The sequence below is a fragment of the Pseudochaenichthys georgianus genome, chromosome 17 (assembly GCF_902827115.2).
Source record: "Pseudochaenichthys georgianus chromosome 17, fPseGeo1.2, whole genome shotgun sequence".
Taxonomy (NCBI): Eukaryota; Metazoa; Chordata; class Actinopteri; order Perciformes; family Channichthyidae; genus Pseudochaenichthys; species Pseudochaenichthys georgianus.
In genome coordinates, this window is record NC_047519.1 from 9,110,155 (window position 1) to 9,117,811 (window position 7,657).

General features: G+C 40.5%; 1 pseudogene; it reads left to right on the forward strand.

Annotated features, from left to right (window-relative positions):
• Positions 1-2,290: 2,290 nt before the first annotated feature.
• Positions 2,291-6,736, forward strand: LOC117462169 (uncharacterized; annotated as a pseudogene).
• Positions 6,737-7,657: the final 921 nt, after the last annotated feature.

Below are 7,657 nucleotides of genomic sequence, written 5' to 3' on the forward strand. Positions count from 1 at the left end.
TTTAAACCAATCAATATTGTGTAATTAACAAGGATAAACTGATGTTTTTTAGTGGATGAGTAATGGAGATATCACTGCGTAATCATTTAACAGTGTGGGGAATACTTCCGGTTTTATTATGAAAACTTCGAGACCGGAAATACTGTTTTCACCCACGCTAACTTTACATGGAAGTTGCCCATATACAGGTCACGTTCTCCTGGCGAGACCTCAAATCATCTTCGTATATCTATCAAACTGTAGATCCTACACATCCACTGGACGTGGATTATAAAAGTACAATATACACTTCTCGCTAGAAATCTAATAAAAAAGCATTTTAATGGCCAAACTATTCCACAATTTAGGATTTTCCAGAGAGGGTTATTTGTGAATAAACGACCCTCCGGAGCGTTTGCAATCGACAGGAGCATGTTGTTTCTTACACGACCACTAGAAGTGCTACACTTTAAAACGTGACTCTGGGTCGTATTTAGCTGCTGAACAATCGACCTATATGGTCGTTTTTTGTAGGAGGACAGGCTGTTATTTAGACAGATAGGTCCCTTGAGATCATGGATCTCTTTTACAAGGGAGACCTGCATCAATTTAGTTCCACATGAAACTTAAAAACAACATAAAAACAAACAATAGAGGACATCATAATTACATATTCACCAACACTTACAAACACCCATAGTGTCAGAAAGCATCTCGTGCAGACGTGCCTTAAAAACATTCAGAGAAATAAAATTGCTCAATTTCAATTTGGACTGTAGGCTGTTCCAAGCAAGTGGAGCTGCGCACATAAAAGCTGTCTTACCTAAGACAGTCCTCACTCTTGGCACATCTAACAAGACCACATCCTGCGATCTCAGACAATAGCTGCCCGCAACTTTCTGCTTTACCAGAGAACAGATGTAATACGGGAGTTTGCCCAACATAGCTTTATAAATAAAAGTGTACCAGTGACTGAGCCTCCGTACAGAGAGTGATCAGGGTGCGAACTGGAGGGGAGCAGGGGGAGCTATAGCTCCCCTAGTGGTGACATGAGCTCCCCTGGGAACATGGTTTGTGAAATTTGGGGGGAGCTCTCTAAAATACTGATATGATGACCAAATAAATTCCATTTTGGGCATGTTTTTTTTTCAAAGGTGTAAAATAAGTGAAATAAAATTATATTTAGAGTTTATGATTCATGAAAAAAGTGTCGCCTGATTGCACCGTGCACGCTGCCTGCAGCTCCACCCACTACCCACTCACTCACAAGCTCGTTTAGTTAGCACTGCATGTTTACCAGGCATTGTTGCTGCTGCTGACATGTCGAAAAGAAAAAAACAACATACCTTGGGCAATTTCTTTAAAAAGACGGCCAAACAACCGAATCAAGAAGACCAACCGAATGTAGCTGGTGGTAGCACATCGTACGCAGGCCCGCCTTAACCTGCTATCAGGCCCTGGGGCTGATAGCAGTTTTGTAGGCCCCCTATTTAAACAACAAATGCAAGTCATTTATAGCCTCGGCAGGCTCTGTGATCGCACTTCTCCACTCTGCTCTACGCGCGCCTGGTCCTCTCCTCCAGATGAGTGACGTATCGGGCCTCCCTCATGTATTTGTCCGGTTGCCGTTGGCTCCCCTCTACGTAGCAAGTCCTCGTAGTCCATCTCCATCTCCTCCAACAGATAATGTCCATACTGTCTGTTTTTCCTCTCCCGCTACTCCATCGCTATCAGAACCAGACGGCCTACTTGGCTCCGAGGCCCCGCGGCCGGCACCGCTATTGCTCGGTACAGAACTCATCTGTCCTTCCTCCTCATCCTGGCCTACAGGTTTAAAATAACCTGTAAGCTTCGGCATTTTTTGTAATAGCTGCTTGTCTCGAAACTCCTTTTCCCTCACTGTTTCGGAGTCATCATTTTTGAGTCTCTGGAATCCATCGATCTGATTGATTAGCGGAGCAAATGATCAAAATAGTATGGAGGGAAGATATTTTCGTTTGGATTACTGGTCTGGGGGAAGTTCGCGAGTGTGTGTGTTTCTGTATTTTTGCATTTGTGTGTATTGTGTTTGTTTCCCGGGGAAAACACTCACGAGAAACACCGGCTGTTGTTATGCCTGCTGTGACGTCAAGTTACTCCGTTCTCCGCTTGTAATTATGCCGAAGCTTCAAAGTTGTATTTATCATCTGAATTTGCAGAAACAAGTTTAATATTCTGAAAGCCAAGACTTTGCTTATTTGAAACCAGATGAAAACAAACTGTAACGGACCCTGCCGTGTTATCTATGATCACTATACGCCTTGCATTCATAATGTCAGCCGGAGGGAGGGGGAGTGAGTGGCGAGTGAGAGCTGTCATCTTCCCTTTACAAGCTTCAAACATTTATTTATCGTGTGATTTTGGAAATAAAAGTTTCATATTCTGAAAGTCAAGACTTTGTTTATTTAAATGTTTTTTAAAAACATCCGAAATAAAAAACTTTTTTTTTTTTAATAAATTAAAAAAAAAAAAAGAATTATTGGCTCATGATAGGCCCCTGATCTCCGTAGGCCCCTGGGCTTCAGCCCAGGTCAGCCCGTGCATTAAGGCGGCCCTGATCGTACGTTGTGACTGCTGCTACAACAGAACCGAGAGAGGAGGGAGCTAAGGTCAGTGCTAGTGCTAACTTGACAGCTAACGTTAACTTGGGGGCTGAAGAGACACAAGAAGACGAGCCGTTGTGTGTGTGGCGTCGCATCTCTCCAGGCAGTGAGAGGGTTGTGTTGTGCTATAGCTGTATTATTAATATTAATATTGTTCATGGTTGGTGCCGCTGGCTGCTCTTATCGCGTGTGTTCGGCTCTGTGTAGGCTACAGCCGTAATAGGCTATAGCCCATGTGAAACAATGTAGCCTGTTTTTGAGTCATTTTAAGTTGATTTAATTAAACAGTCAAACGTTACATTGGTGGTCCGTGGATTATTTATTATCAAGTTGATTGAAGTTTGCGTAGCCCATATATGCTCGGGAAATCTGTTGACATGAACATGATCCATCGGGACGTTTCATGTAAATGTAGACCTGTGGCACCACATCATATTTTCTCTTTATAATAGTCTGTGCTGTTGCTATTAATGCACGGACCCCGCAAAAATAAATAAAATCCCGGCTCCCCCGGAGACCGTGGTATAGTTCGCACACTGCGTGCAACCTTCACCAGAGAAAAATATATACTGGCAGTTGAAATGTGTACCAGATGATGGGGTGCCATTCCAACTCGTGGGCACCAAGATATATGGATGCCACCAGGGAAAGGTGTACTCGGCAAAAGGAGAAGTACCATGCACAAAAAGAGAAACAAGCGGTATATTTATGAATTGACATGCATTAACAACTTTAAATAATTGGTAAAGGAAAATTAAACAACTATTCGTAATATGACTATTCTATGACACCAACACTGTGACACATAACAACATAGGAATCAGCATTATGTAAATACATAAGTCGTTTAAACTTTCGAGAAATAGGAAACAAAATTCAATGGCCTCTTCTGAGACAAAATAAAGGGGGATATCCTTCCTTTGTTCACCTACAGAACCCAACCAGCCCACGGTCATGACCTGGCACCAAATTCTTCCTGTTTACTTATTTTAACAGAAAGAAAGAAAATAGACACAAACAGTTCAGATGCAGGGGTAATGACATAATGTCCCACTATACTACAGTTATGAGCAGGACCTACACATATTTTAAAGAAGACAAAAGAAAGAACCATAGAAACAATGATGTTCTCCACGTTATGGAGAGGAGACCATGAACATGTCTACATAAATTAATATTGTATTTCTATACACCTTTTTTCTCTTTGCTTGAAGACCATGTCTTCAATGCAAGACGCCATATTGTACAAAATACGAAGAAGATGGATTGCCCTGTGCAGATAACTGTCAGTCAGGTCATGACATTTCCTGGTTTCAAGGTACAGCACAAGCACAGCACAAGTGCGTTCAATGCTATAATTGCTCTCGTGTCATGATCCCAATTGCCATGTCATGTTTATGTTCCCCAGATTGCAGAGAACAGTAAAGCAAAGAGGAGGGAGCTCTCCGCAGCACTAAAGGCTGTAGTTGCAGCTGATCCTTCAACAGTTGAAGTAGTCATGGAATACCACACATGCTTGACCCCAGAAAGTGACCATCAAAACCATCCAACTGTTGGAGAGGTAACCATGCAACATCTATTCCTTTAGTTGCTGTAAGAAACAAGATGCGAGGTACAATTTGTGCTGTACAAAGAGGACTTTTTTTTAGACAGCTTTAAACATCTATAATACCCTGTTCAACATCATGTACAGGTAGCTGAACTGCGTGAACCGATGGATTCCAGAGTTGAACAACAAATAGTGAAGCTCACCTTGGCTGGTGCCAGAAAGCTCAGTGAGATTAGACGTCACCTGTTCAATTTTGTAAATGACGAGCTGTTCCGGGGGGAGCAGCCACCTCCACGAACACGTCGAAGGTTTTACCCCACAGACAAGGATATCAGGAATATCTTATCAAGAACGAAGGAGGGAATACGTGAATCCAAAAATGACCAGGTCAATCTGCAGGTAATACACTGAGAGTAGAATAGTATTAATATTATTCTAGCCATGCACATTTTTGTGGGTGGTTAATGCACAACTTACAGAGTTTGTGACTTCACCAAGCATGGTCAGTTTTTTACATGATACATTGTCCTCTGAATGCAGGTGTAAGTAAGCAAAGCAAAGTAGCAGTATTTGGTTCATATGCAGGGTATGACCATTTTGCAACTAAAACTTCAAAACTGTTTTTGCCCTGATATGACAACAAATGTTCCTAATGTTTGGGTTATGACTGAGGCTACATGATGATAATGTCCTGTTACACTTTCATTCACAGCTTCTGACCCCAGAGGGTTAGTTGATGACTGCAAAATCAAGTACAGGCCAAGCAGCTACAGGAATAATAATAATAATAATATATTTCAGGAGGACGGAACTATCACAAAGCTGCTGTTTTGTTACTAGACAGCCTGGCAGCGAAGGCTTCTCCACCTGTATGGACAACAGACGTGCCTGCTTGATGCTACTTACCGGACGTGTCGTTACTCTGTTCCCCTCTTCTTCCTATGTGTACGTACACATGTGTGCTATGCAGTGGTTGGCCTCTTTGTGACCCAGAGTGAGACAACAGCAGATGTCAAAGAAGCCCTCCAGGTGTTTGAGGAGTGGACCCCTGACTGGAGCCCTAGCCACTTCATGGTTGATTTCTCAGAGGTAGAGATCAGTGCCCTGGAGGAAGAGTTTCAAGGTGAAATTGCAGTAACTGTAGAAATCTGTTAATTTTTAGAATATGTAACGTTAATTTAAAAAAAAAGGATACATTTTACATAGTATTCCACCAACTTCAAAAATATAATCATTTACATGCAAATGTATGCAAACAATCTACTTCAAAAATATAATGAAGTCATCACCTCCACTGACAGAGATGTATATTTTGTCGCGTATACTATGTAATAGCAACGCGACAAAATAAAATGACAACATGGTGCAGGTAATATATCTCTTATATTTGATCCAGGTTCGAAGGTGCTTCTCTGCGACTTCCATAGGGAGAAAGCTTGGGTTGAATGGTGCAGGAAGAAAGATCATGGAGTGAGCAACGCACAAGACAGTCTCCTACCGCTTCTGAGAAGCATTGCAGCGGCTTCAACTCCAGAGGAGTTCGGCACACGCCTTTGCAACCTGCAGGAGGCCAAAGTCTGGAAAGACAATGACAAAGTGAAGGTGTGGTTTTCAAATAAGTGGCTCCCAGAGGCTAAGGTGTGTATCAAGTTGAAATATTATATTTACTTTTATATTATATTTATTATATAATTTGTTGAATTTGAAGAGTCTTCCTTTTAATTTTTTTGTCTTTTTTGTCTTGTGTAGAGATGGGTGCACGTGTTTCGGGATGAAGATCTCAAGGTGGCCATCTACACCAACAATGGGGTGGAAAGACAAAATGAAACCCTAAAGTATTCTCATCTTGAAGGTTATAAGAACGGCAGCCTCAGTGAAATGCTCACTGTGTTGGTAACTGACTTCCTACCAAGGACATATCGGAAGTGAGCTAAACAATTATTACTATGATTATACGTATATATGTATTTATATATACATACATACATACATACATACACACACACACCAACACATTTTTATATATATATATATATATATATATATAAATGTAATGTTCGATAGCTTTGTTTCCAACATATTTGTTTGATGTTGTTCATTGTTGCATATGTTTCTGAGACAATTGTATTATCAAATACCATATCTATATGTCAGAGAAAGCAAACTGTCACAGAGAGACTTCTAAGATATTGTTCTCTTCTCTTATTGAAGGTACATTGAACTGAACGTCAAGTACTCCTCAGTCTATAGAAGGTAGAATGAGAACATGCCAAAGTTCTTAAAAGACAGACCAAGAAGTGTAGCAGATCATGTGATGTCAAGGCTTACAGAAGCCCAGTGTTATGAGGCGAATGACGTTGATGCAAAGGGCAATGGCATGTTCCATGTCAAAAGCCAAAGTCATCCTTGCACACAGCACAACATCAACTTTGGTGAAAGTATCATCCTCCCATCATGCACCTGCAAAGACTGGGCAAAGCACAAGTTGCCCTGCAAGCACTTCTGTGCTGTTTTCAATCATGTGCATGAATGGGGTTGGGAGAAACTGGCATCTAATTACAGATAACCCCCTCCTCTCCTGGATAATGCATGTCTGGGACAGACTTCCTGTGAGAGCAACCCGTCTCCTAAAAATTACGTTCCCACAGAACTAAACTGCATTCTCAATTACGTTTAGCTAGAAACGTATTTTCTCTCCCACGTTACGTTAGTTATGAACGTATCTCAAATACGTTTTATTTTTCTACATATCTTCTAGAAACGTATTTTCTCCCACGTTACGTTTTGTTATGAACGTATCTCAAATACGTTTATTTTCTACATATCTTCTAGAAGCATATTTTTCTTCCACGTTACGTTTAGTTATGAATGTAACTTAAATACGTTTATTTTCTACATATCTTTGCCATTTATTGTCTTGCTTATAATAATGATAATTAGTTATTTATAAATATCATTTTAGAGCACACCTTGAAATCGACAATCGGGCTCGATATATGGTTAAATTAAAATCAGTAGGCGAGGCTGTACTTTCGCCAGCTGTTACTCTCATGAGCGAGGCAGAACATAATAGTTTTAACATGCCAAAAAGCTTGCTGTGTCGTTTATTGCACCTCAAACATTAAAACAATCCAGAGTTACGTGTTTCTGTACTTCCTCTAAGAAGAAAGGACAAGTATCAGAAGAGCTCTGTGAATTCAGGCTTGATCGCCGTTCAAATGACAGCGCTGGTTTCCCCAAAAGTGGGCGGGGCTGTAAAGTGAAGTAGATTTACTCTCTATTATTCAAAACCATTCTATTTATTCTAACGTAAATTACATGCCAGTGTTTTATCTTTTATTTATTTGTTTTTATTTTAAATCGTATAATGTCCTGACTTTTTTTTCCGTCTGTGAGGAAAATAAATGGGGCTCAGAGCCTCAAAATACTGAAATCTGTATTTTTTAAAATCTTTTCCTTCTAATTATTATTCTTTTCTAAATAACAC